The following is a 26,413-nucleotide window of genomic DNA, read 5'->3' on the forward strand; positions in this document are numbered from 1 at the left end:
CCCCAAGGACGTGGACTCTGTTGTAATAAGAGCTAAAATCCTTACTGAGGGGCACCAGGAACTTGCAGATCTGGGAGGCACATTGCACACACATTAAAACATACATTATATGAGCATTCATTTACCTACTGTTCAAGTCAAAACTTTGGACACCTACTTATTCAAGGGGTTTATTTCATGTTTTCTACATTGTAGAATAGTGAAGACATCACAACTATGAAATAACACATTCAATCATGTAGTAACCAAAAATAGTGTTAAATCAAAATATATTTTATAATTCTTCAAAGTTGCAACCCTTTGCCTTGATGACAGCTTTGCACACTAGGCGTTCTTTCAATCAGCTTCACCTGGAATGCTTTTCCAACAGTCTTGAAGGAGTTCCCACATGTGCTGAGCACTTGTTGGCTGCTTTTCCTTCACTCTGCAGTCCTCATCTCATCTCATCCCTCAACTCATCCCAAACCATCTCAATTGGGTTGAGGTCAGGTGATTGTGGAGGCCAGGTCATCTGATGCAGCACTCCATCACTCTCCTTCTTGGTCAAATAGCCCTTACACAGCCTGGAGGTGTGTTGGGTCATTGTCCTGTTGAAAAACAAATGATAGTCCCACTAAGCCCAAACCAGATGGGATGGTATATCATTGCAGAATGCTGTGGTAGCCATGCTGGTTACTGCCTTGAATTCTAAATAAATCACTGACAGTGTCACCAGCAAACCACCTCCATGCTACAGTGGGAATCACACATGCAGAGATAATCTGTTCACCTACTCTGCGTCTCACAAAGACACGAAGGTTGGAACCAAAAATCTCAAATCTGGACTCAAACAAAAAGGACAGATTCCCACTGGTCTAATGTCCATTGCTTGTGTTTCTTGGCCCAAGCAAGTCTCTTCTTGTTGGTGTCCTTTAGTAGTTGTTTCTTTGCAGCAATTTTACCATGAAGGCCTGATTCACACAGTCTCCACTGAACAGTTGATGTTGAGATGTATCTGTTACTTGAACTTCCGTGAAGCATTTATTTGGGCTGCAATTTCTGAGGCTGTTAACTCTAATGAACTTATCCGCTGCGGCAGAGATAACTCTGGGTCTTCCTTTCCTGTGGCGGTGCTCGTGAGAGCCAGTTTCATCATAGCACTTGATGGTTTTTGCGACTGTACTTGAAGAAACTTGCAAAGTTCTTGACATTATGCAGATTGACTGACCTTTATGTCTTACAGTAATGATGGGCTGTCATTTCTCTTTGCTTATTTCAGCTGTTCTTGCAATAATACGGACTTGGTCTTTTACCAAATAGGGCTAGCATCTTTATACCCACCCCTATCTTGTCACAACATAACTGATTGGCTCAAACGCATTAAGGAAAGAAATTCCACAAATGAAAAGGCACACCTGTTAATTGAAATGCATTCCAGGTGACTACCTCATGAAGCTAGTTGAGAATGCCAAGAGTGTGCAAAGCGGTCATCAAGGCAAACGGTGGCTACTTTGAAGAATCTCAAATATATTGATTTTTTCAACACTTTTTTGGTTATTACATAAATACATGTGTTATTTCATAGTTTTGATGTCGTCACTATTATTCTAAAATGTATAAAACAGTAAAAATAAAGAAAATCCCTGGAATGAGTAGGTGTGTCCAAACTGAAACTGATATTTTAAATGCACTTCTTATTTTAAATCTCACCCGTTCAGTCTTCAGGTTGACTCTGGCCCCTCCATCACACCCCAACGGCTGTCGTGTTTGGTCGAGAAGCTCCGAGAATGGAATGAGGTAATCGAACAGCAGCAGCCACTCCCCCTATGAAACAGGAAGAGACACCATGACTGTGGAGAATAGCAATCTCTGGAGGACCAGAGTACAAATGAAACATATCTAGGCCCATATTCACAAAGCGCCTCAGAGTAGAAGTGCTTGGAAGAATCCAGGATCAGGTCCTCCTGCGGCACCTTAATTGGATAGAACCAGCTTGTGGTAATAACTGGAGTGGAATCAGTGGATTGGTATCAAATACATCAAACACATAGTTTCCAGGTGTTTGATGCCATTCCATTCGCTCTGTTCCGGCCATTTTTGTGAGCTGTCCTCCCCTCAGCAGCCTCCTGTGCCCCATCCATGCAAACCTGATCCTTGATCAGCACAGGCTCTGTAATGTGTGCTGTGGAGCAATCATTTAACCAATGATAGGCCTACCTCTTCTTTTAGAGCTGAGAACTCCAACTGGGAGCCCTCTGGGATTTCAGGGTAAAGTCCTATAGGATGCCAATAAGGAGGAACTGAACATGCAGCAGGAGAAAGACCGAGTACAATGTAGGATGTACATGTTTGCTTGGTGTGGTCTGCACTAGTACACATACAACATGGCAGTGTAAAGGAGGCAGGTACCCTAGCAGTGCAATTGTGTGGGTCAGATGGCTCAGTTTGTGGTTTGACTACAACATAACACATACGCACTACAGTACGTGGCCTAAGTGTTTTCTGGGTCACTTTGGATAATTGCATGTTCAAAACAACTGAGCTCAAACCATGACGTCAGTGATCTTCAGGTCTGAAAGTTGGAGCTCTAGAAAGAGGCCTGTGTTCCCTAGTTGGATGACCGTTCAAATACATTTTTCTCAGTTGGAGCTCATTTATTTCACAGTTCCCAGGTGTTTTGATTGTACTGAGGTCGGAAGTCTGAGATTTCCCAGTTGTTTCGAATGCGGCATTATCAAGTCAGTCACGTCTGCTAAAGGACATCATCATATCCATCATCATCCAGTTGCCTTGCGTGTGTCCCCCGTCTCACCTTTCTCCACACCTCGCTGGTAGCTGTCAAATAGGGTGTGCAGCCGAGCACAGTTGTACATGACGAAGACTCCGCCTCTGGGGCCCTTGGTGGACAGGCTGCCTTCCCTCTGCACGTCCAGGGTGACCTGTGTGTGAAAACAGCTATCAGTCAGCTCTGACTCAACACAACACCAGCCACACACAAACCCCCTGGAGAGCAAGGTAGGCCAGCAGGCTACAGAGCTATATCAGTTCATATACAGTATGAAACCTTAGAAATAAGGTTCATGAAATCAAAAACGTCAGATAACATTCATATATTAGCCATTTCTGAGACTCACTTAGATAATTAATTTGATGATACAGTAGTAGCAATACAAGGATATAACATCTATAGATGAGACAGGAATACTTATGGGGAAGGTATCGATATATACTCACTCAGAGCCATATCCCTGTAATGCTTACAGAAGATCTTGTGTGAAGTGTTATTGAAGTCTTGTGGTTGCAGGTCCACCTGGCACATCTAAAGCCTTTACTTTTGGGGTGTTTCTATAGGCCACCAAGTGCTAACAGTAAGTATCTAAATAATATGTGAAATGCTTGATAGTGTATGTGATGTAAACAGATCTACTTTCTTGGGGACCTGAATATTGACTGGTTTATCAAGCTGTCTGCTCAAGAGGAAGCTTCTCACTGTAACCAGTGTCTGTAATCTGGTTCAGGTTATTAAATCAATCTACCAGGGTGTTTAAACACTACAGGAACAAGATCATTCACATGTATTGATCACATTTTTACTAATACTGTAGAACTTTGTTCTAAAGCTGTATCCGTACCCATTGGATGCAGTGAACACAATATAGTGGCTATATCCAGAAAAGCCAAAGTTCCAAAAGCTGGGCCTAAACTATTGTATAGATCATACAAAATATTTTGCTGTGACTCTTATGGATGATGTTGAAAATGCACTACATGAGCAAAAGTATGTGGCCACCTGCTCGTCAATCATCTCATTCCAAAATCATGGGCATTAATATGGAGTTGGTCCCCCCTTTGCTGCTATACCAGCCTCCATTTGTCTGGGAAGGCTTCCCACTAGATGTTGGAACATTGCTGCGGGGACTTGCTTCTATTCAGCTGCAAGAGCATTAGTGAGGTCGGGCACTGATGTTGGGCGAATAGGCCTGGCTCGCAGTCAGCATTCCAATTCACCCCAAAGGTGTTCGATGGGGTTGAGGTCAGGGCTCTGTGCAGGCCAGTCAAGTTCTTCCACACCGATCTCGACAAACCATTTCTGTATGGACCTTGCTTTGTGTAAGGGGGAATTGTCATGCTGAAATAGGACAGGGCCTTCCCCAAACTGTTGACACAAAGTTGGAATCGTCTAGAATGTCACTGTTACGCACGCCTCTTGGAGGAGGGAACACAACACCCTGCTACTCTCAACTCCCCGCAGAGTGAAAGAGGTATGTGATTGTAGGTGCGGGTACGGATGACAGAGGCAGAGAAGCTTACCGTTAACAGGGAATTTATTCCGTCACACGGTCATTTGGGGAAAAGGGACTGGACGGAACCAAAGCAAAGAAAGTAAAAGTTAGAGCCCCCTCTCCTACCCAAAACGTATCTATTCTTAACGCCACCTGGCGTGCTAACCAAAATACAGGGGGTGGTCCGCCCAGGTCTTATCTAGTGTGCATAGACAGTACATTCTATGGCTATGTGTATGCCCGCAGGCCTCTTGCCTAAGCACTCCCAAGGTGCCTTTCCCATCCTCCCTGGGAACAAATTAAACAGAATAATAGAATATTTCAATAATCAAAACAGTCCTTTTGACAAACATACCTCAGCGGGGCCGGTTACAAAATACTTTGAGCAACAACCAACACAGGACATACCAATAGGCTCTCTCTCTCTGAGCAAAGGAACACTGGCTTTTATACAGCTGGAGAGGGAGTCTGCAATTGCAGACAGCTGTATCCCTTAGCGAGAGGGCGGGATCAGACCTCCAATCTGCAATGGGGGCGACCAATTAGCTGCTTGCTGGAATCCAGGAAGCTATTTCCTGAAATACATGCATACAAACCCAGAACAACACAGAAACTGGGGAACTTAACAGTCACTGTATGCTGTAGCTTTAAGATTTCCCTTCAGTGTAAATAAGGGGTCTAGCCCGAACCATGAAAAACAGCCCCAGACCATTATTCCTCCTCCACCAAACTTTACAGTTGGCACTATGCATTGGGGCAGGTAGCAGTCTCCTGGCATCCGCCAAAACCACATTTGTCCATCGGACTGCCAGATGGTGGAGCATTATTCGTCTCTCCAGAGAACACTTTTCCACTGCTCCAGAGTACAATGGCGGCAAGCTTCACACCACTCCAGCAGACTCTTGGCATTGCGCATGGTGATTTTAGGATTGTGTGCAGCTGCTTGGCCATGGAAACCCACTTTAATTAATCTGCTGACGAACAGTTATTGTGCTGACGTTGCTTCCAGAGGCAGTTTGAAACTCGGTAGTGAGTGTTGCAACTGAGGACAGGAGGTTTTTACATGCCACGGGCTTCAGCGGTCCCGGTCTGTGAGCTTTTGTGGCCTACCACTTCGCAGCAGAGCCGTTGTTGCTCCGAGACATTTCCACTTCACAATAACAGCACTTACAGTTGACCGGGGCAGCTCCAGCAGGGCAGAAATGTGAAGAACTGACTTGTTGGAAAGGTGGCATCCTATGACCGTGCCATGTTGAAAGTAACGGAGCTATTCAGTAAGGCCAATCTACTGCCAATGTGTCGAGGATAAGTACATTAGAGGGTCTAGTTTGAGAAACAGACGCCTCACAGTCCTCAACTGGCAGCTTCATTAAATAGTACCCGCAAAACACCAGTCTCAACATCAACAGTGAAGAGGCGACTCCAGGATGCTGGCCTTCTAGGCAGAGATGCAAAGAAAAAGCCATCTCAGACTGACCAATAAAAAGAAAAGATTAAAAAAATGGGCAAAAGAACACAGACACTGGACAGAGGAACTTAGCCTAGAAGGCCAGTATTCTGGAGTCGCCTCTTCACTGTTGAAGTTGAGACTGGTGTTTTGCGGGTACTATTTAATGAAGCTGCCAGTTGAGGACTGTGAGGCGTCTGTTTCTCAAACTAGACACTAATGTACTTGTCCTCTTGCTCAGTTGTGCACTGGGGCCTCCCACTCCTCTTTCTATTCTGGTTAGAGCCAGTTTGCGCCGTTCTGCAAAGGGAGTAGTACACAGCGTTGTACGAGATCTTCAGTTTCTTGGCAATTTCTCGCATGGAATAGCCTTCATTTATCAGAACAAGAATAGACTGACGAGTTTCAGAAGAAAGTACTTTGTTTCTGGCCATTTTGAGCCTGTAATCGAACCCACAAATGCTGATGCTCCTGATATTGCTGATAATGGGCCTCTTATCTACATAGGTGTACATTCCATAAATGTAAAAAAGCAATTTCCAGCTACAATAGTCATTTACAACACTGTATTTATGATCAATTTGATGTTATTTTAAATTGATTTCTTTTTGGTGCTTTTCTTTCAAAAACAAGGACATTCCTAAGTGACCCCAAACTTTTGAATGGTAGTGTACATAAGACCGAATCGAGCGGGTCTGTAACATTTGGTAGAAATCCTTCCTTAAGTTCTAGACTTCAGCTGAATCTGGTAATCAATGGTGTGGCTGTTGAACAAGTTGAGGAGACTAAATGACTTTGTGTTACCTTTGATTGTAAACTGTCATGGTCAAAACATGTATACTGAACAAAAATATATACGCAACATGTAAAGTTTCATGAGCTGAAATAAAAGATAACAGAATTTTCCATATGCACGAAAAGCTTATTTCTCAAAAAATGTGCACAAATTTGTTTACACCCGTTAGTGAACATTTGTCCTTTGCCAAAGTAATCCATCTACCTGACAGGCATGGCATATCAAGAAACTGATTAAACAGCATGAGCATTACTTATGCTGGGAACTATAAAAGGCATTTCTAAAATGTGCCGTTTTGTCACACGAGAAAAAAAGAAGAAACCTGCACACTGCTCGATAGTATCAATGCTCTTTAATAAGCTTTACGTATCAGCCTTGCGGCCTTCCTCAGAGCAACACATTGCTACAGATGATGTCTCAAGTTGAGGGAGCGTGCAATTGGCATGCTGACTGCAGGAATGTCCACCAGAGCAGTTGCCAGAGAATTGAATGTTCATTTCTACCATAAGCCGCCCCAAAAACAGTTTTTAGAGAATTTAGCAGTACGCCCAACCGGCCTCACAACCGCAGACCATGTGTAACCACCCCAGCAAAGGCCCTCTACATCCCACTTCTAAACCAGCGGGATCGTCTGGGACCAGCCACCCAAACAGCCGATGAAACAAATGAGTATTTTGGTCTGTAATAAAGCCCTTTTGTTGGGAAAAACTAAATCCTGATTGGCTGGACCTGGCTCCCAAGTGGGTGAGTCTATGCCCTCCCAGGCCCACCCATGGCTGCGCCCCTGCCCAGTCATGTCAAACACATAGTTTAGGGCCTAATGAATCTAGGTCAATCGACATTATATGAACTGTAACTCAGTAAAATCTTTGAAATTGTTGCATGTATATTTATGTCCAGTATAGATTCAATGGTTGTAAAGATGGGAAGAGGTCTGTCCGTAATAAAGAGATGCTCTGCTTTTTTGACACCACACTCCATAAAGCAAGTCCTGCAGGCTCTAGTTTTATCTTGATTATTGTCCAGTCATATGGTCAAGTGCTGCAAATAAAGACCCTGTTAGGCTGCAGCTGGCCCAGAACAGAGTGGCACGTCTTGCTCTTCAGGGCTAATATTAATACTATGCATGCCAGTCTCTCTTGGCTAAGAGTTGAGGAAACACTGACTGCATCACTTCTTGTTTTTTTGTGGGGGTTTTTTCAATTTAAAGTTTTATTAAGTTGTCTTGTTTTTCAAATCAACCAACAAAACACATTACTCATTCACAGAGGTGACCGACTTAAAAAAATAACAATAAATTCTAAAAATCTTTAAAAAATAAATAAAAGAACCTTGATAGTGCTGCTGCAAGTTTATCTATTTCCAGCCTTAGCTGAGACGACAAACAAATAATTAGTTTGTTTTTACAGCACCTTACACAACATTTCCCTAATCACCCCCTTCACTCTGTCCAATTTGAAATATTGTTGAGTAGTGGAGACCAGAGTCTATCAAACTTGGGCTGTCTCTTGCGGAGGTCATAAGTGAGCTTTTCAAGAGGGAGAAAGTCAACAATCTGGTCAATCCACATTTTAAATGTAGGAGAAGTATTAGAAGCCCACAATAGAATAATACATTTCTTAGCAAAGTATGTGATAGTCAAACAAATTTTCAGTCAGGATCAAGAACAAAGCCCTGCTGGGCATTAAGAAGACACGGGGTCATATCAAACTGTACATCTAGTATTTTCTGTGCAGCAGTATGTATAGATTGACAAAATCTGGCAATCTCTCTACAGCTCCAAAATACATGCATATAGGTTCCACTTTCAGAGGTACATCTTTTACAGTTAGGAGAAATGTCTATTTTCATTCTATGGTGTCTCAAAGGAGTGTAATAAAATTTGTAATTAGAGTCTTTCATTTTTACATTGGTAGAGGAGCAGTATACCCTGTCGCAAACCTCCGCCCATAACTCATCACTGATGGTCTGACTAAGGTCCTTTTCCCAGATTATTTTCAAAGGAGTAAAGGAGGAGCCCCCTTTCTCAGAAAGGAGTCTATAGATATAGGAGATTTTGCCTGTAATGGATTGTGCTGTAGCAAGACGGGTTTCAGCTTCATTCAGCTGAGCTCTAAACCTCCTCTTGGAAGTAAATGAAGAAATGACATGTCTAATTTGAAGATTAAAAAAAAAATGGATCTTGGCACATTGAATTCACTGCAGAGCTCTTGAAAGGATTTCAGTGTAGTGGTTTTCTTATGACATAGGTCTGAAAAGGTCCTGATTCCTAGAGTATACCAAAGATTAAAGTTGGCATCACTCAGGGCTTTTGGCAAGTCTGGGTTGCATACTATAGTCGAGTGAGAACATATTTGGGAGGAAATGCCCAGGTATTTCTTACAGTCCCTCCACACTAGTAGGGTGCTGTAAATCACAAAGGTTTTGGCTATGTTGCCCACTTCACTAAAGTTATTCATTTATATAATTGAGCTTAGGGACAATGAACCACAGGATTGGGCTTCTATCTGAATCCACGTTGACTCTTGTCTGTTTGTGATCCATGTTAGCATGTTGCGGATTTGGGCAGACCAGTAGTACAATTGAAGGGAGGGAAGGGCAAGACCACCCTTATATTCAGGTTTCGATAGAGTGGAGAACTTGCTCCTAGGTTTTTTATTGCCCCATATAAATTTGGTGATGCTTTGGTTAGTTTTTTTGGAAAAGGAAACTGGGAGATAGCATGGGAGCATTTGAAATAGTTCAATCTAGGGAGGATGTTCATACGGATGATATTAATTCTTCTGACTAAGCTAATTGGGAGATCCAGGTTTGGAGATCGTTCTTGATTCGATCCAGGAGTGGGAGATCATTTTCCTTGAAAAGGCTATTAAGATCTGGTGTTACGAAGATCCCAAGGTATTGAAACCCCTGTGTTTTCCATTGGAACGGACAGAGTGTCTTCATAGAGCTGGTGAGTAAGATTGAGAGGGCAAACAGTGGATTTGTTCAAATGTATCTTATATCCTGAAAACTTGCCATACTGAGCAATTGTGTCTAAAATGGGAGGGATTTCTCAGGGTTAGATATGTAGAGCAAGACATCATCCACGTAGAGTGAAATCTTGTGCTGTAGCAAGACGGGTATACTTATACTTGGATTGCTCCTTATCAACTATGCCAGAGGCTCCGCCCCCAACAAGTAGAGCAGGGGGGACAGCGAGCACCCTCGTCCTGTGCCCCGTCCCAAAGGGAATCTGTCAGAGTTCAGTGGCATTTGAATTAGAGTATAGGGACTTAATCCATTTAATAAAGTTTGGGCCCATTTTGAACTTTAAGACTGAGAACAGAAAGCTCCACTCCATCCTGTCAAACTGCTTCTCAGCATCCAGTGAAGCCAGCAGGACAGGGATCTTCTGTGCGTTTACTTGATCAATAATATCAAAAAGACGGCGAATGTTATCAGAAGAGTACCTGTCTCTAATAAATCCAGTTTGCTCCGCCTTTATTATTTTGGGAAGAAGAGTGCTTAGTCTTTTGGCGAGCAATTTGGTAATGACTTTGTAGTCGAAATCCAACAAGCTTATGGGCCGGAAGGACGAGCAGGATAGAGGGTCCTTGTCTTTTTTGAGCAACACTGTAATGCGAGCTGTGTGCATAGAGTCTAAGAGAACTCAGTTTTTGCAAAAATCCTCCAGCATTGGCATGAAGATAGGGCTAAACTGGGGCCAAAAACCTTTGTAGAACTTTTGGGAATCCATCTGGGCCTGAGGACTTATTAGGTGGCATGGAGGTAATTGCCTCCAGGATCTCCTCAGGAGTGAAGGGGGAGTTGAGATCTTCTTGGTCAGTCTCTGATAGTTTAGGTAGCGAGATTCCCTCTAGGAAGGAGTGGAGTTCTGCCTCTGGCCTTCGTCAGGGAGTACAAAAAAAGGAATACATGGTCCTCTTTTTAACAGCTTTACAATTAGCCCTAATTGGAAGAAGGGGTGGTTACACAATTGATTGGACACACCTAGTAAGCAATACTATACACATTAAAAGGTGAAATAATGTAGCTATGTTATCATAGAAATACAACTCCAAACTAGAAGTATCAGAACACTAAAAGGTAGTTCTAACCTTAAATATGACTGGGAGAAGTGTCAAGAATAAGAAAGCTACATATTCCATAGTACACTAGAACACAGCAAAACATGAACAGTCTAACCATAGCTGAGGGCAATTGAGCAAAATGTCCACTAGATGACAGCAAATGGACCCATCACAACCCTACAGGAAGGGTGAGAAATCCATATCTTCATTTAAACCAGGGTATTTAGTGGCCTGTAGTTTGGAAATCCAAAACCTTTCCCTTTGGTTTAACTGTTTAAGACGTCCCCTTTTCTAATAGAGGCCGGAATATGATCAATACCCATAGCTTGTAGGGAGGCAGGGTTGCCATGGTGTAGGGACTTGTAATGCCTTGCCATGGGGTAGTCTTCATTGCCTACCCGTATGGCGTACTTGTGTTCCGCTAAGTGGTCTTGAAGGCGTCTCTTTGTCTGTCCAATGTAGAACACCTTGCACTGTGGGCATTCCAATCTATAGATGACATGAGTGGTTTTACAGTTAATGAAATGCTTGACGTAATACTCCATTTAGGAAGCTGTGTCAACAAAATACTTCTTCTGTGCAATATTACTGCAATGGTTGCAATGGTTACATTTAAAAGAGCCTTTGGGTTTGTGGTCAAAACATAATAATTATCTTGAGTATAGTCCAAGTTCAGTTTGTCTTTGGCTGCTTTAAGTTGACTCCAGGAGGTGCTGTCTGGGGATTGTTTATGTACTTGTTCAGTGTTCCAGCTCCCTCAAGATCTAGCCTGTGTGCTTCCATTGCTTTCTTCTTAGAGGAAGCATATGCAATTAGATGACCTCTTGGTGTGGCTTTGGCAGCGTCCCACATTGTGGCCGGAGAAAAGTCTTTGTTGTCTTGTGTGAAGTTGTCTATCCATGTAGTTACCAATGTACGGAACGCTTCGTTTGATAACATGGAGGTGTTGAATTTCCAGCTCTTTGACCTCGGGATGTTTTTGCAGAGGTCAAAGCGGAGGTGGACAAAGGTGTGATCTGAAAGTGCTATGGGTCCGATTGTACACGTGGCTGAATGAAACTCTTGTAATCTATACGGGAGTAGGTGTTATGGACATTAGAGTAGTATGTATAGTCCATAGATGAGCTATTAGTCTCTGTCCAGATATCTATCAGTCCCATCTCTTTAGTAAGAGAGTTAAACATCTTTGCAGATCTAGGATTTGTGGTGGGGACTTGAGATGATTTGTCCAGGGTTGGGTTGAGGGTACAATTAAAATTTCCAGCCAGCACTCCAAAGGAAACACAATGCTCATTGAACAGAGTTATAATTTTTGACATGAAAGCAGGAGTATCTGTGTTAGGGGAATATTTAAGATCGTAATTGGTTGCCCTTACATTGATCCAGTTATCAAAATAAATCTCCCATCCGGATCAGATATGTTTTTGTAAATTATAAATGGAAACATTATATATTTGAATCCCTTAAAGATGCCTCGGTCAATGGAGTATTTCTTCACCTCGTCAAACTCTCGCCGTTTTCCATCTCACAGGTCCTGGTGTAAAGTGAGTTTGGCGTTTACCACTGTAATGGTGTTGATTTTCGCCACCTGTAGGACTCGTTCCTTGTCGGTAAATCTCAGGAAACGTATGGTGATTGGGCGAGGTGGTTGTCTGGCTCTTGGTGGGGGCCTCAGTGCTCGGTGAGCTCTCTTGAGTTCAATGGGCCTGTTGGTGGACAGGTGGAGCCACTCAGGAAGTTTGTCTTGCAGGTGGCGGATCAATGGCATGTTTCCCTCTTCTTTTTCGCCCAGATTTAATATAACAATTATTCATTTACCCCGTTTTCCAGGTCCTGTTTTCTTTCCCAGATGCTCCATTTTCTTTTTAGCATATGCTATTGTTTCCATGGCGTCTGTCAGTGAGTTTTCCATGGATAGGATTTGCCTGCCTCATCCAGGCGCCCCGAGTTGATGGTTATCTTGTTGTTGAAGTCAGGCAAAGCATTTTCCAGGGTTGTCACCTTGCCCCCTATCGCACTGAGCTGAGAGTTAATGCCATCTAATTTGATGTTGAGTTTTGTACGTTGGGATCTCAGCTCAGAAAGGATGTCTTCGACAAAGTGCGAGGTTGGGCCTCGGGGGGGAACGGGTCCTCTTGCTCCTGGATAATGGCGCTAGATTTTTCTGAAACTAGCTGCTTCTTGGAGGCTTTTTCTGCCGCTAATGCTCGAGTCCGGGTAAAAATGTCACCTGTAATATGGCTTTTTGTAGCCGCCATGACTTTTTGACTAAAGCTAAAAGGAGTTTTAACTTGAAGTGGAGGAAACTACTTGTGCGGAGCTCTTAGTTCATGCGGCCAACTCATTCAAGGGTCACGTGATCCCCCCCACTTGTTTTTATAAAAACATTCAGTGTAGGAAATCCTAAATGGTTTGCATAGTCAACTTACACACACCACTGACACACACACTTACCCCACCAGAGGTCTTTTCCCAGTCCCTAGGTCCAGAACAAATTTAAAGGAAACATACAGTATTATACAGAGCCATGATTGAATGCAACCTTCCATCTTGTATAGCGCAAGTGAACAGCAAACCTGGTTTCAAATAACAAAGAAAGCAACACCTCACGGCACAATTACATTGAGTTAATAAAGCCACATACAAACCTGGTCTCTTTTTTGCTTTCTTGAGTAAGGCAGCTCCATAATTCAGGTGTTCCAGCCTAGCTCAGGGCTTTCGGTGGTGGGGCTAGCCAGCAGAAAATGGAACATTGTGCCTGATTGGCTCAGTTTTCTATCACTCATGGCACAGTACATCATCTCCAATTTTAAGGTTAGAGACCGAACATTTTAGCTCCTTGGGTTCTGCCATATGTTTACATTAGAAGTACCCATCCAAGAAGGCTCAAGGTCACTGGCCACAGATATAACGTGATTTGATGTCATTCTATCTACTGTAGCTTTGATTGGACTGATCATGTCAACATCATACTTTCAAAATATTAGCAGTCGTCACCATGAATCAAGTCGACAAACAAATCCTTTTCGATCCTTGTCATATGAAGAGAAATTAGAGACAAAACGTATCGGTGCTCATCGGCCACAAACATTACACAACAAGTTGGAAATAGCAAATTCAACAATGAGTGGTTTGGGAAGGAATCAGTGGCTAACTGAGTTCAAGACAACTTGGAACTCGTGAAGAACGAGCTACGACTGGGAAAATATGTTTTGAACGGTCATCTTTCTCTTTGATGACAATTTGCCCACGAAGGACCGCCACGCCCCTTTCCTGTTCAAGCACATCACAATGTGAGTCCCAAAATGTCTTATGCAGCTTCATAAATGATATAGGATACCAGAGGGATATGTATACTGTAGCTAAAGTAATGCTAAGTGAGTGTTGTGTAGTAAGCCGTTAGTAGCTCATGTGCCTCACACTAATAATTTGGCCAATTTTCACCAACGTGGTAGTGTAAACCTATCGTTCGTGGCCGGTGTGGGCTTGTTTGCCTATTACCTGTTTTAGAGAAATGTAACCATCGAATATTGTAAGAGCTTTCATTGTCTGATTATATGTATGAACGGCCCATGATCTAAATTCTGTCGCTGTACATTTCAAAAGTGATGAACAAATAGTTATATTGACTACGTTCGTCCGAGCTCATTAAGGTCTTCATTGAAATTACGGACGGCCTCTTATTCACTTGTCGTCCCTTGTGACATAGTTTGTACATCTCAATTGTCAGTAGAAACCACATTTGTTAAAGCAAGTCAGCCATATCAGCTATGTTTCTTTAAAAGGCAGTATATGAGGCTGAATGAACTGTAGCAGTGGTAAGGTGTTAGGACTGCTGTTGGGACAGCTTTATGTCGGCCCTAACAGTTTGTGGGCACCGTTTGTCACCGTTATAGTGCTATTAATGTATTGGTTAGTGTTGTGTAGTGGCTTTGCTGGCATGCATCCCACGTTATTTTTTTGCCCCACCAAGATTGACATGCTAAAATCGCCACTGGGTGTGTGTATGTACTGACATGTATTTTTTAAATGGAAAATACCAAAACCAGATCTAGATTTAAAATCAGAGGGGGTTTGGAGACATTGCATATCAGGGCCAGGGTTAGGTTGCACGTTACCTGATTTCAACAAAAGAAGAATAACTAGGCACCTCTGTTTAATAACCTTGCACGGCTTCTCTTTTTTAAGAGACCTACTGCAAGCGAATTCTACAAGTGAGTTTCCAGACAATACAAAACAGTCATTTAAAACCATTAGACTTGTATGTGTAACTGATAGATATATTTAAAAACTTGAACATGTAGTGTGTATGTAAATAGTTAAATCCTTTGTCTGTAATGTATTTATGATATATCGGACCAATGTAAGACTTGCTGTCTCCATTGGTGACGGCTAATGGGAATCCTAATAAATCAACACACACGAGTATCGGTGTGTGCATGCACGCATGCAGACTAGCTCCAAGAAGTAAGTCTCTCTCTCAAACAGCTCCTAAGACTCACCGGGCTCGTATGGACTGTTGAGAGCAGCTCAAACCTCACTGTGGCTGAGGTCATGACCTTGATGATGTCATCCCAAGTTTGGTCTGAAACAGTATTTGGAGTTGTAATAGAAGTGTTAAGTCCAAGGAGGGAGATCACATACCACAACAGTCCCTGATCATACACATGCTACAGAGTTCACCTTCGACTTGTTCTCCATACTTAATCTCTGAGGCCTCCTTCATCTGCACTCTCCTCAGTCTGTAGGACAGGGTGAACAAGGAGCCAATGAGACAGACACACACACAGTGGCTCGATGAGATCTGAAAAGGCTACATTAGAGCAAACAGCAGAGCAAAGTGATAATTACGGGGACTAAAGCTGAATCAAAATGCTAAAAGAAGATGTTCTTACTGAAGGTACTGGGCAGCACTGAGGTGAGTTCCAGGTGTCTTCATTGGTCCACAAACAAGATGCCTCTCTGAAACAGATCAAGTAAAAGAGGGGGCGAAAAAAAAGGTTACTTTGAGCAATCAATTTATAAGACAACATGAGAAGTCGAGTTACAGCATGAATTTGGTAGAGACGAGGCCTTTTAATATAAACAAAAAAAGAAACGTCCCCTTTTCAGGACCATCTTTCAAAGAGAATTCGTAAAAATCCAAATAAATTCACAGATCTTCATTGTAAAGGGTTTAAACACTGTTTCCCATGCTTGTTCAATGAACCATAAACAATTAATGAACATGCACCTGTGGAATGGTCGTTAAGACACTAACAGCTTACAGACGGTAGGCAATTAGGGTCACAGTTATGAAAACTTAGGACACTAAAGAATCCTTTCTACTGACTCTGAAAAACACCTAAATTAAGATGCGCAGGGTCACTGCTCATCTGTGTGAACGTGCCTTAGGCATGCTACAAGGAGGCATGAGGACTGCAGATGTGGCCAAATTGTAATGTCCGTACTGTGAGATGCCTAAGACCGCGGTACAGGGAGACAGGACGGACAGTTGATCGTCCTCGCAGTGGCAGACCACGTGTAACACCTGCACAGGATCGGTACAGCCGAACGTCACACCTGCGGGACAAGTACAGGATGGCAACAACTGCCCGAATTACACCAGGAACGCACAATCCCTCCATCAGTGCTCAGACTGTCCGCAATAGTCTGAGAGACGCTGGACTGAGGGCTTGTAGGCCTGCTGGTCCTCACCAGACATCACCGTCAACAAAGTCATCGATTTGGAGGTGGAGGGTCCGTCATGGTCTGGGGCAGTGTTTCACATCATCGGATTGAGCTTGTTGTCATTGCAGGCAATCAACGCTGTGCGTTACAGGGAAGACATCCTCCTCCCTCATGTGGTACCCTTCCTGCAGACTAATCCTGACATGACCCTCCAGCATGAGAATGCCACCAGCCATACTGCTCGTTTTGTGTATGATTTCCTGCAAGACAGGAATGCCGGTGTTCTGCCATGGCCAGCGAAGAGCCTGGATCTCAATCCCATTGAGCACGTCTGGGACCTGTTGGATCGGAGGGTGGCTTGGTGGAAAAGTGTGGTAACATATCACAGATACGTTAGTGTGCACTGCGCCCGGCCCGCCACAGGAGTCGCTGGTGTGCAATGAGACAAGGATATCCCTACCGGCCAAACCCTCCCTAACCCGGACGACGCTAGGCCAATTGTGCATCGCCCCACGGATCTCCCGGTCGCGGCCGGCTGCGACAGAGCCTGGGCACGAATCAGAGTCTCTGATGGCACAGCTAGCGCTGCGATGCAGTGCCCTAGACCACTGCGCCACCCGGGAGGCCCCACGTTGTGCATTCTAAGCAAGTCAAGTCCAGTCCAGTCATAACAAGTTGTCTGAAATCATTTGAGGCTACCAGACAGACCTTTTCATTAGATTTTGATTTGGTAATAATACATTTTAACAATCAAGCAATTTTGACATACCAAAATTTTGACATACCAGCTTGCAAAGTAAATGGTTCATATTCTTGATCACCAAACCATTTTTGGAGCTGCATACTCATTTATGGCAATCCGCTCTCCCTACAATTTGGCGTTTGCGCTGCACCCGGTTCTATAGCTGTACAGCAAATCAGCAATCTGTTTGCTTGCTCAGTGGTTTTCAAACTTTGACCCGTGACCTGCAAAAAGGAGTGGTTCAAAGATTGCGACCCTGCGCACGCACATGCAGTCCCTATGCAAATGAAGCCTGTCATTACAGCCATAAACGGGGATGCATCTTCAAAATGCAAGTTACAGAAATCAACTGCAAGTCATTCATGTTAGCAGTCAATATCAACCAGGGATATCATATCACTTCTCTGGAATCCAGAGGCCTACCACAGGGATGGGAAACTCCAGTCCTTGGTAGCCAGAGTGTTGTCACACTTTTCCCGATCCCTAGCAAACACAGCTGAATAAACCAATTACATTCTAAACTGAAGAGCATGAATAGTTGATTACTGGAGTCAGGTGTGTTAGCTGGAGCAAAAGTGTGACACCAATATGGCCTGAGGACTGGAGTTGCCCATGCCTAGCCCTACCTGTATGCAGCCTAGGCTGCAGGATTGGATGGAAAGCATGATCTGTCTGTAGTCTTTTTCTTACTCACAAATGTCCTAATTAATTTGTCGGAATATGTTACATCTTCATCCCAAAAGTATTGAAGGTAGTGCGATGTTCCAGATACCTTCAGACATATAGCCAGTACCATCACTGAGGTATATAACCCACCCAAACTTTCTGAAATATGAAAATGATAAATGAAAATCACCAGGTAGCTACTGTTGTGGCAAAGATGCATCCGTAGCAGATTGTTAAACACTAAGGTGAATTCAGAATAAGCGGGACACTTTTTGCTTTAGCCCAACATGATACATTTCTGAAAGATGTTTCCTAATCACACACAAAAAAATATGTTTAATATCATATTCACAGGAGGCATGACACACCCATCTGTACACTGAGTCAAAACCATATTTTCAGTTTACATTTGGTAGACAGACAGCAGGTTAGATAAACTGGGACACCATTATGGTCCTAATTGTACCACAATGAAAATTAAAATTACGGAACTCATCCTGACAGGAAGTGACATGTAATGTGGTTGCTGTGGATAACTTGGTCAATAAGAGATGTGAAAAACATGAGACCCTATACTCTTTAGTATTGTATGAACATACACAACATAGCAGCTATAGTAGTACACGGCTGTAGCTTGATGTTTAAAGTTTGGGGGGGGGGGGGAGAATGTTACTCACAGTGCAGCCTGCAGTAGCCCTGTCCAGTTGGGCCAGATGAGACACACTGTCCCTTTGCACTGAGGACAAATAAACAGGATTATGGGTTACAGACTGCTCCTATATACTGTTCATCTCTGTAGGTTTTACTTATCTAAACTACATTAAAGTAAGTTTCATATCTAAAGGTGACCTGTAGGCCTTGCTCCCTGTGAAAGAAATCAATCTCATTGAGCAATTTGACCCTACCATTTGCCAATGCATTCGGGAAAGTATTCAAACCCCTTCCCTTTTCCACATTTTGTTAAGTTACAGCCCTATTCTAAAATTGATTGAATTGTTTTTTCCCCTCATCAATCTACACACAATACCCCATAATCCAAAGTGAAAACAGGTTTGTAGAAATCTATGCAAATGTATTAAATTAAAAACATACCTTATTTACATTCTGACCCTTTGCTATGCGACTCAACATTGAGCTCAGGTGCATCCTGTTTCCATTGATCATCCTTGAGATGTTTTTACAACTTGATTGGAGTCCACCTGTGGTAAATTCAATTGATTGTACATGATTTGGAAAGACAACACCTGTCTATATAAGGTCCCACAGTTAACAGTGGAAGTCCGTAGAGCACCGAGACAGGATTGTGTTGTAGCACAGATCTGGGGAAGGGTACAAAAAATGTCTGCAGCATTGAAAATCCCCAAGATCACAGTGGCCTTCATAATTCTTAAATGGAAGATGTTTGGAACCACCAAGACTCTTCCTAGAGCTGGCCGTCCAGCCAAACTGAGCAATCAGGGGAGAAGGGCCTTGGTCAGGGAAGTGACCAAGAACCTGATGGTCACTGTGACAGAGCTCTATAGTTCCTCTGTGGAGATGGGAGAACCTTCCAGAAGGACAACCATCTCTGCAGCCCTCCACCAATCAGGCCTTTATGGTAGAGTGGCCAGACAGAGGCCACTCCTCAGTAAAAGGCATACAACAGCCTGCTTGGAGTTTGCCAAAAGGCACCTAAATGACTCTCAGACCATGAGAAACAAGATTCTCTGGTCTGATGAAACCAAGATTGAACTCTTTGGCCTATTAAGCATCACATCTGGAGGAAACCTAGCACCATCCCTATGGTGAAGCATGGTGGTGGCAGCATCATTTTGTGGGGATGTTTTTCAGCGGCAGGGACTGGGAGACTAGTCAGGATCAAAGGAAAGATGTACAGAGAAACTTGATGAAAACCTGCTCAAGGTTTACCTTTCAACAGGACAACGACTCTAAGCACACAGCCAACACAGCGCGGAAGTGGCTTCGGGACAAGTGTGGGAATGTCCTTAAGTGGGCCAGCCAGAGCCCGGACTTGAACCCGATCAAACATCTCTGGAGACCTGAAAATAGCTCTGCAGCGACTCTCCCCATCCAACTTGACAGAGCTTGAGAGGATCTGCAGAGAAGAATGAGAGAAACTCCCCAAATACAGGTGTACCAAGCATGAAGACTTGAGGCTATAATAGCTGCTTCAACAAAGTACTGAGTAAAGGGTCTGAATACTTATGTAAATGTGCATTTGCAAAAATAATAAATGAAACTGTTTTTGCTTTATAGTGATAAGGTATAGTGTCTAGATTGATGAGGGGAAAAACTATTTAATCATCCTTAGAATAAGTCTAATGTAACAAAATGTAGAAAAAGTTAAGGGGTCTGAATACTTTCCCAATGCACTGTATGGGTTATTCATATGTTAAGACATTTACAACCAATCCCCAGGTCAAAAGGTCAATGTTGTTTGTCTCACCTGTACAGCTGCCCAGGCTGGGGTCATACCCTGGCAGCTGCTCCTCCTGAAACACCCTCTTCAAGTTCACCCTGAGCATCTCCTCTTTATCTCCATCTGTATTCTTTCCTTTACTCTCTCTTCTTCCTTCATCTGTCTCCTCTCTTTCTCTGTATGGGGAATTCTGTAAAGCCTCCAAAATGTTCTCCTCCCTCTCGTCATTGGTCCAGCTGATGGGCACTGTGGGCCAATCGATGCCAAGCAATCGGAGGAAGACAATGATGTCACTTTCCTCTGGCAGGACACAATAAACCTGAGAAAAACAGTGATGCCACTGACATATGATATAGTGGTAAAGCAACACCCTATATCTACGCAGTCTATCACATATTTACGTGCACTTAACATACAACTCAGCAGATACATACAGTACCAGTCAAATGTTTGGACTCATTCAACGGTTTTTCTTTAATTTGACTATTTTCTACATTGTAGAATAATAGTGAAGACAATCAAAACTATGAAATAACACGTGGAATCATGTAGTAACCAAAAGAAAGTGTTAAATCAAAATATATTTTATATTTGAGATTCTTCAAAGTAGCCACCCTTTGCCTTGATGACAGCTTAGCACACTTGGCATTCTCTCAACCAGCTTCACCTGGAATGCTTTTCCAAGTCTTGGAGTTCCCACATACGCTGAGCGCTTGTTGCTTTTCCTTCACTCTGCTGTCTGACTCATCCCAAACCATCTCAATTTGGTTGAGGTCGGCAGAATGTGGAGGCCAAGTCATCTGATGCAGCACTCCATCACTCTCCTTCTTGGTCAAATAGCCCTTACACAGCCTGGAGGTGTGTTGGGTCATTATCCTGTTGAAAAACTAATGATAGTCCCACTAAGGGCAAATCTGATGGGAAGGAGTATCGCTGCAGAATGCGGTGGTAGCCATGCTGGTTAATTGTGCCTTGAAATCGAAATAAAAATAACTGACAGTGTCACCACTGCACACACACACACCTCCTCCTCCATGCTTTAAGGTGAGAAATACAGATGTTGAGATTAGAGGTCGACCGATTATGATTTTTCAACACCGATATCGATTATTGGAGGACCATAAAAGCCGATACCGATTAATCCGCCGATTTATTTATTTATTCTAATGACAATTACAACAATACTGAATGAACACTTATTTTAACTTAATATAATACATCAATCAAATCAATTTAGCCTCAAGTAAATAATGAAACATGTTCATTTTGGTTTAAATAATGCAAAAACAAAGTGTTGGAGAAGAAAGTAAAAGTGCAATATGTTCCATGTAAAATATGTGCCATGTAAGAAAGCTAATGTTTCAGTTCCTTGCTTAGAACGTGAAAAAGCTGGTGGTTCCTTTTAACATGAGTCTTCAATATTCCCAGGTAAGAAGTTTTAGGTTGTAGTTATTATAGGAATTATAGGACTATTTCCCTCTATACCATTTGTATTTCATTAACCTTTGACTATTGGATGTTCTTATAGGCACTTTAGTATTGCCAGTGTAACAGTATAGCTTCCGTCCTTCTCCTCGCTCCTCCCTGGGCTCGAACCAGCAACACAACAACAATTAGCACGCGCTAACTAGCTAGCCATTTCACTTCGGTTACACGAGCCTCATCTCGGGAGTTGATAGGTTTGAAGTCATAAACAGCGCAATGCTTGACGCACAACGAAGAGCTGCTGGCAAAACGCACAAAAGTGCTGTTTGAATTCATGTTTACGCGCCTGCTTCTGCCTACCACCGCTCAGTCAGATACTTGTATGCTCAGTCAGATTATATGCAACGTAGGACACGCTAGATATTATCTAGCAATATCATCAACCATGTGTAATCATAGTGATTATGATTGATTGTTTTTTATAAGATAAGTTTAATGCTAGCTAGCAACTTACCTTGGTTTACTGCATTCGCGTAACTCCTTGTGGAGTGCAACGAGAGAGAGGCAGGTCGTTATTGTGTTGGACTGGTTAAGTTTGCAAGATTGGATCCCCCGAGCTGACAAGGTGAAAATCTGTCGTTCTGCCCCTGAACAAGGCAGTTAACCCACTGTTCCTAGGCCGTCATTGAAAATAAGAATGTGTTCTTAACCGACTTGCCTAGTTAAATAAAGATTAAATAAAAGGTGTAAAAAATGTTTAAAAAAAAGATTGTTGTGAAAAGTTGAAATCGGCCCTAATTAATCAGCCATTCCGATTAAATCGGTCGACCTCTAGTTGAGATCATCCATTCACCCACACCGTGTCTCACAAAGACACAGCGGTTTTAACCAAAAATCTCCAATTTGGACTCCAGACCAGAGGACACATTTCCACTGGTCTAATGTCCATTGCTCGTTTTTCTTGGCCCAAGCAAGTCTCTTCTTCTAATTGGTGTCCTTTAGTAGTGGTTTCTTTGCAGCAATTCGACCACGAAGGCCTGATTCACACGGTCTCCTCTGAACAGTTCATGTTGAGATGTTTCTGTTACTTCAGCTCTGTGCATTTACTTGGGCTGCAATTTCTGAGGCTGGTAACTCTAATGAACTTATCCTCTGCAGCAGAGGCAACTCTGGGTATTCCTTTCCTGTGGGGGTCCTCATGAGAGACAGTTTTATCACAGAGTTTTTGCGACAGCACTTGAAATTTTCTGGATTGACTGACCTTAAAGTAATGGACTGTTGTTTCTCTTTACTTATTTGAGCTGTTATTGCCATAGTATGGACTTAGTCTTTTACCAAATAGGGCCATCTTCTGAATACCACCTCTACCTTGTCACAACATTACTGATTGGCTGAAACGCATTAAGGAAAGAAATTCCACAAATTCAATTTTAACAAGGCAGACCTGTTAATTGAAATGCATTCCAGGTGACTACCTCATGAAGCTGGTTGAGAGAATGCCAAGAGTGTGCAAAGCTGTCAGACTATTTGAAGAATATCAAATATATTTAGATTTGTTTTACACTTTTCTGGTTACTACATGATTCCATATGTGTATTTTCATAGTTTTGATGTCTTCACTATTATTCTACAATGTAGAAATTTGTAAAAATAAAGAAAAACCCTTGAATTAGTAGGTTTTCTTAAACTTTTGACCGGTTGTGTAGGCGTGTCCAAATTTGGCTATGGTAGAATAGTAATCTCCTTACTCACCCCTGTCTCCTCAGTAGCGCCCCTAAGTGGTCAGTCAGCAGCACAGTGCGTAGTTGCCCCAGCGTGAGGGTGTCAGGGGAGGGTAAATTTGGTTTGGGGTGCAGGGCGGGGCAGTTGAGCACCACACACCCCTGTCTCTGGCAAGGAGGCTTCAGGTACACCGACACGTCACTCAGGACCTTCTGAAACGCAGCAGTCCGGTCGACCCACACCCTCAGCCCCTCTCCTATGAGTTCCCCTCCAGCCACAGGGAGAACCCCTGTCCCTCTCAGGGACTGCACTCTAACCATCACCGCTGGGGGAACCTACACACAAACACATCGCACGTACAGTTGAAGTCTGAAATGTACATACACCTTAGCCAACATTTAAACTAAATTCCTGACATTTAATCCTAGTAAAAATTCCCTGTTTTAGGTCAGTTAGGATCACCACTTTATTTTAAGAAGGTGAAATGTCAGAATAATAGTAGAGGATTATTAATTTGAGCTTTTATTTCTTTCATCACATTCCCAGTGGGTCAGAAGTTTACATACACTCGATTAGTATTTGGTAGCATTGCCTTTAAATTGTGTAACTTGAGTCAAACGTTTTGTGTATCCTTCCACAAGCATCGCGCAATAAGTTGGGTGAATTTTGGCCCATTCCTCATGACAGAGCTGGTGTAACGGAGTCAGTTTTGTAGGCCTCCTTGCGCACACACAACTTTTCAGTTCTGTCCACAAATTTTCTACAGGATTAAGGTCAGGGCTTTGTGATGGACACTCCAATACCTCAACTTTGTTGTCCTTAAACCATTTTGCCACAATTTTGGAAGTATGCTTGGGGGTCATTGTCCATTTGGAAGACCCATTTGCAACCAAGCTTTAACTTCCTGACTGATGTCTTGAAATGTTGCTTCAATATTCACATACTTTTCCTCCTCGTGATGACATCTATTTTGTGAAGTGCCTCCTGCAGCAAAGCACCCCCACAACATGATACTGCCACCCCCGTGCTTCACGGTTGGGATGGTGTTCTTCAGCTTAAAAGCCTCCCCCTTTTTCCTCCAAACATAACAATGGTCATTATGACCAAACAGTTATATTTTTGTTTCATCAGACCAGAGGACATTTCTCCAAAAAGTACGATCTTTGTCCCCATGTGTCGTTGTAAACCGGTCTGGCTTTTTTATGGCGGTTTTGGAGCAGTGGCTTCTTCCTTGCTGAGTGGCCTTTCAGTTTATGTCGATATAGGACTCATTTTACTGTGGATATAGATACTTTTGTACCTGTTTCCTCCAGCATATTCACAAGGTCATTTGCTGTTGTTATGGGATTGATTTGCACTTTTCACACCAAAGTACGTTCATATCTAGGAGACAGAAAGCGTCTACTTCCTGAGCGGTATGACGGCTGCGTGGTCCCGTGGTGTTTACTTGCATACTATTGTTTGTACAGATGAATGTGGCACCCTCAGGCATTTGGAAATTGCTCCCAAGGATGAACCAGACATGTGGAGGTCTACAGTTTGTTTTCTGAAGTCTTGGCTGATTTCTTTTGATTTTCCCCATGATGTCAAGCAGAGGCACGTAGTTTGAAGGTAGGCCTTGAAATACATCCACTGGTACATCTCCAATTGACTCAAATGATGTTAATTAGCCTATCAGAAGCTTCTAAAGCCATAACATAATTTTCTGGAATTTTCCAAGCTGTTTAAAGGCACAGTCAACTTAGTGTATGTAAACTTCTGACCCACTTGTGACAGATTAATTCACTTATAATTCACTGTGTCTAACCATTGTTGGAAAGATGACTTGTGTCATGCAAAGTAGATGTCCTAACCGACTTGCCAAAACTATAGTTTGTTAACAAGAAATCAGTGGAGTGGTTGAGAAACGAGTTTTAATGACTCCAACCCAAGTGTATGTAAACTTCCGATTCCAACTGTACATGCTGTCCATGGATAGCAGACCGTTTTCTAGCATGCAAAGACATATGCACTATCACACACACACAGTCCAAAACTATTGCAGTAATAGCCTTCTGCCTGTAGTGGTATATGCTTCATTTGGCTCCTGTAGGATTGTGTGGTGTTGTATTGACCGATGCCATGTGGAAACACGGTGGCACATTTTGCAGGTTGACCCACATTGTATTTGCCAGTCAGGGGTTAATAATACTTGCCGCAATGTTTAAATGTTATGTCGATGATGGCAATGCCAACAGTCTCAAATATGAAAATGTATGAATTCAATTTCGTTCACAATCATCAAGTGGAAGTTGACAGTTTGGGGTTCAATTTGCCTCCACATATCTCTCGAGTTCAACCTGTCAAAGAGAAAAGCGCGTGTTGTCAACTGCATATTTGTCAACACATACATTACAACCAGTGCACCAACTGCAAAACAATTCTAAGGCAAATTACTAACGTTAGTTAGCTAACTGTTAATCTAACGTTAACAGACCGACCTGTCCGTCTGCATAAAGCGTATTCAGCACCGTGGTGGGTGACAAGAAGTCCCTGTTTCGGAGATTCTTAGCGCTGCTTTTTTTAACTAAAGCTTCTCCGTCTCACTCGAGATTCTGTCCCCGCTACCCAGACCATTAGCATCAAGAACATTTTCAGGCTCTCCCCGTAGTGCGGAGCCCAGAGCTTGGACGGTATGGGTGATCCGAAATGGCGTCTCCTCAATGTTCTCCATCACTAACTCACAACCTGGTCATCACTTCAGCTGAGCTATACGGTATCGTAGTACTTTCTGCTTTATGACAGCTAGTTGATCCAGTTAGTCAGTCGATATCATATTGGCTGTAAATGACTGCATAATAATCACAACGCGGAACTGTAGAGTGCAAATGTTGTTTCCCCGAATCCCGTTTACTTGTGAAGTACGGCAAAAGCGCGAGTTTAGGTCCATTTTATGTGTGGCAGGGTTGCCTGTTCAGCTCAATGTATGAAACTTAAATGAACTTTCTGCAAACATTAAGTGGAAGACATGTCGTAGATGTTAGAATTACAGTTTATTATATTGGCTTCTCCTACTTTTTCAATAATGTCATGGTCTCTGGATTAATTCAGATCAGTGGCAAGTGGTACAGAGGCCCACCTGTTTAGCTATAAAATATATATTTTTGTTGCATGTTATTTTGGCATTAATACGTCAAATATCAGTTTGCAAA

The 26,413-nt window shown here is 42.8% G+C and overlaps 1 pseudogene; it reads right to left on the minus strand.

Annotated features, from left to right (window-relative positions):
- The window catches only part of LOC115101877 (DALR anticodon-binding domain-containing protein 3-like), a 29,745-nt pseudogene extending 3,649 nt beyond the window's left edge, over window positions 1–26,096 (minus strand).
- Window positions 26,097–26,413: the final 317 nt, after the last annotated feature.

This window comes from Oncorhynchus nerka, linkage group LG20 (assembly GCF_034236695.1).
Source record: "Oncorhynchus nerka isolate Pitt River linkage group LG20, Oner_Uvic_2.0, whole genome shotgun sequence".
NCBI lineage: Eukaryota > Metazoa > Chordata > Actinopteri > Salmoniformes > Salmonidae > Oncorhynchus > Oncorhynchus nerka.